The sequence below is a fragment of the Euwallacea similis genome, chromosome 1, assembly GCF_039881205.1.
Source record: "Euwallacea similis isolate ESF13 chromosome 1, ESF131.1, whole genome shotgun sequence".
Lineage (NCBI taxonomy): Eukaryota > Metazoa > Arthropoda > Insecta > Coleoptera > Curculionidae > Euwallacea > Euwallacea similis.
The window spans coordinates 4,371,775-4,376,122 of record NC_089609.1 but is presented as its reverse complement, the minus strand read 5'-3'; the positions used below and the strand labels follow the sequence as shown (position 1 = coordinate 4,376,122).

General features: G+C 31.3%; 1 non-coding gene across 1 annotated transcript; it reads right to left on the bottom strand.

The window, feature by feature from the left end:
• Positions 1-3,971: 3,971 nt before the first annotated feature.
• On the bottom strand, positions 3,972-4,067 carry LOC136415339 (small nucleolar RNA U3). Its single transcript, XR_010752604.1, has one exon. It is a non-coding gene; the product is annotated as a small nucleolar RNA U3 (small nucleolar RNA).
• Between the last annotated feature and the right edge of the window lie 281 nt (positions 4,068-4,348).

Here is a 4,348-nt window from a genome sequence, read left to right as displayed (position 1 = left end):
ACATTTTTTTCGATTCACCATAGATGGCGCTGTAATCAACGAAATTTAATGTTCCTTTCGTTTATGGTTTACAGGAATGTTTGGTAAAATCTGTTATAAAATCGATGCAAACAAAAACTTTTTGCAGTTAGCCTTTAAAGTAAGTGCTCAAAATGATGGCCTTCGACTTCAATGCACTTTTTTTTCGAATGATCAAACACAACCGAGAAGTGCGACTGCTGAAATTTCGGTACAAGCATTTCTGATACGCACATGTTGTTGCAATTATTTGTTTCTTCGAGTTATTTTTTTTTTATACATTTAAACCAAAAATGTAAACAAATAAAAATGTGTTATTTTTATTTATCCCCAACAACGCGTTAAAATAAGGTTTTTTTATAGTAGATTTCACCAAATATTCCAGTGAATTATAAGCGAAAAGGCAATTAAATTTCGTTGATTACAGCGCCATCTATCGTGAATCGAAAAAAATGTTCCAGACAGATTCTACGTTTTTTTTAGCGTAGAATTCGAATCTGCAATAAAAAGTAGGAAATGCCATTTAAGAAATCAAAGTTACCTCTCATCCTCCACAAGAAGAGGCAGAGGGGCATTAATTTTAGCATCAATGTATTTCTCTCGCGGAATAATTAAACTTTCATAATAGACATTTTTTTCGTAGAGTGCTTATTATTCGAGATATTGCGACGTCTCAAGTTAAATATTATACCCTGTATAGGATGTTTGAGTTTTAAATTGCCTCTTTTCAGAGGATGGTACAAAATCGTAATATAACTTTGGAAATAAACACTATTTGATAAATATATATTAAAAAACATACAGGATGATAGTTTCAGATTTTTTCGTTTTTTCCTTGTAGCTTTGCTTACCTCCTTTTACTATCTGAAACTTTCTGCGGTATGCCACTAATCAAGATTTAAAGTCCCAGTTGGCTCGCTACCTAGCGACCTATCTAAAGGCAATTTAATAATATACAGAATGACATTTTTTTATAATTTAACTTTCTTTCCCACCCCAAACTTTTTGCCGTGCGCGACTGATCAAAATTTTTTAATTCTTGTCCTAGGAACGACCAGGTGAACCACTTCATAGATGCAAAAAAGGACAAACCGTCATAGCAGTGCGGTAATGAAGTTTATAGTCAAACTGCTAGTAGTGCGGTAAAGTAATGATAACTGCCCGGAATTAAAAAAATAGTGATGTAATTTTGACTTCGGTTGGATTAACCGTGCCCGTGAATATTGCACTTCGACGGATATTTCTGACTGGGTTAATATTGATAGTGGAAGCATGGCCTTAGATCACAATACCGTTTTAGACATTTAGTTTTTGGGTGTGATTTAATGTCCTGTGCAGTTTTTAATACGAGAAAATGAAAATTCCAGATTTTTTCGTAAGAAAAAACTTCAGTTGTGGCTTTCCAAACACAAACTTGTACCAAATGTATTCAATTTAGTAAAATTCCTGATTAGTGACTATGGGCACTAGATTTTAAAATATTAAATATCTAAAAGCTTTTCGAAATCAAATATCTCGATTTAATTGAATTGGCTCATTTGAATTCCTATGTATTAACCTTCGGGTTCTATGCTGCGTGGATCAAAAAACGTTCTAAAAAGTTTGATAAAATCCAGTTTGATTAATCTGTTTAAATTAGATGCTTTTCAATATTTCCAATTTGCAAGATTGCTTATCGGATTATAAATAATTATAAAGAGATTTAAAGTAAAACGTCACAAGTAATTTAATATTATTTGGTTGGTGTGGCTGAGATTAAGTTAGAACGAGTTAGTTTTTTTTTTGGTTCCTACAAAAAGTGTTGAGAATTGAAGAATTAATAAATTAACATTCATCCGAGATAAATAACATAACATGCAAATGATTTAAACAGGACGCGTACAAAAAGTGGTAAATTCAGTGGAATAGTTATAATGGATGGACCAAAAATCTATTAAAGACATGGACCTGTAGAAAATGGGGTAACATCGATTACTATACTACGCAAGTATTGGCGGAAAATGGCATATTTGGGAAATATTTATACAGAATTGGTAAACGAAATAGCCCAAAATGTTGGTTTTGCGGCGAAGAAGAGAATCCACTGAAACATAGTATTTTTATTTGCAATAAATGGACAAGCGAGAGAACCCTTGCAGAATCCCAAATGCATTAAACACTAAGTAAATAAAATATTTCAAATTTATTATTGATATCCAAAAATCACTGAAACAGCATGACACAGATGTTTCGTTCAATTTTGCAAACTAAAGAAATCTTTGAATCAAATCTATGATTCTTTAAACATACAGTAATCACTAGATGTCAAGTAATGGTCTCGTGTTGGCGATTCCGAATGTTTCTCTGAGACCAGGGAGTTTAGTCGGTCTATTATTCCTGGATTGGAAAATCAATCCGACATAAAGTGAACAATGAAGATCATTATGTGTCAAGTCACGAAGTCTGGAAAACCAGATTCTCCTAAACCTCTTAATCTTAAAAAAAAAGTTTTTTCTTAGTTCCTTCTATACATATTGTTTTAACAGATTTTTAGTACATTCTTTTATTCCTCAGATATAGCCTTTGTAAGTTTTCACATTGCTAACCTGTTTACCTTGCGACTCTAAATTATCTCCTCTTCCATTAACTTTTCAAGAAATTATTATTTTTAAAAATTCAAACGCAGCATTAAAGATGGCAAAAATATTATTTTTTGACGTTTGATTATTTTTTTGAATGTCACTTGCAACACCGGTAGCGCAAAATGGCCGATTTTTGTAAATTGAAACATTGGTAAGTGACACCTTAAATTCAAGGTTGTTTAAAACTACATTCAATGGTGTATTGCAATTTAAAATCTATCGATTAATTTTTGAGAAAAACAGGTATAAATTTGATAAAAGATGCAATACAAATTCAGTTAAATAGTATGTAAACGATGATAATACTTGTTTCTTGATAGGAATTTGGTTTATTTTTGATTTTGTGCTCACAAATAAGTCGTTAGATAAGAAAATAATAAACAAATAAGTAAAAATAACTGAAGACTATTTGTAAGCAAAAAATCAAAAACAAATCAATTTCCTACCAACACACAAGGTTTTTTATTACTTAACCACCATTTAACTGACTTTGTATTCCAGTTTTTACTAGATTTATACCTGTTTTTCTCAAAAATTAATACACAAATTAGTTTTAAAAAACTTTTAATTTAAGGTATCACTTGACTTATGTTTCAATTTAAAAAAATCGGCAATTTTTCACTATTGGTGGCATAAGCAACATTTAAAACAGTAAACAGACGTCAAAAAATAGTATTTTTTGTTCTATTTAATGCTGATTTTGAATTAAAAAAAAAAATAATTTGTTAAAAAGTTAAGGGGGGAGGGGACAAGTTATAGCCGCACGGTATATCCCCCTCTCTCTGAAATTCAATCTAGAATCCAACGACTAATTTAAGTCTTTGCATAATTGTAACTAAATGACGCTAATAAATAATGGTACTTATTACCATTTTACACTCTCACTGGTTCTGGTGGCAATATGGGAAGTAACTAGTCGAAAAAAGCACATATCGTGAAAGTGATATTCGAAATCGACCATAACAGGCTTGTCCGATTAATCGGTATTAAATAATGTCAGAGCCACGATTTCAAAGCTCGTTTGATACCTGGTAATTACTTACATATCGCATTATTATAATATGTTTGGTTATGGTTTTTTTCGCAATATTATATTAAGCTTCATTAATTGGGAGAAACGGCGACCTATTATTACGCACTAAAATTCATTCATTCATTATCATTACGTTCCATTTGAAAAGCAATTACTGCTTTTACTACTAGGTCATTGCCTTCATAGAGTACATATTATGAGTTAATTTAATATAATTTAATTCAGTAATAATTGGGCTTTCTTCATGCTAACTATATAAGGATAATAGTCTAGCAATATCCTATCACATTTAAGAAGAAGCCATTAGACCTGTCCTCATGGTTGCGATAACTCTACTTTAGAGTAGAGAGTATGCGAAGATATACTACAGAAATGATCCTGTGAAGTATGATCACGTCGGGGTCACCAATTGTCCTTGTGTGGTTAAAAGATGTTGATGATCGCGAATGTTGTAAGGAACTCTTTTATTTTAATCTTGACAACTACTTAAATAAACTAATTTGACAAAAAGTAACTATTCACAAAATACTCTAAAAAATAATAATAATTGGTGGTTTGCCAGACCTACCTATGACAACAACCAGATTATAATACACCTATAATGAACTAATTATTAATAACGTAAAACAGGTACTAACAATTAGCACCTGAACTAAATTACGTGCACCACAGACCC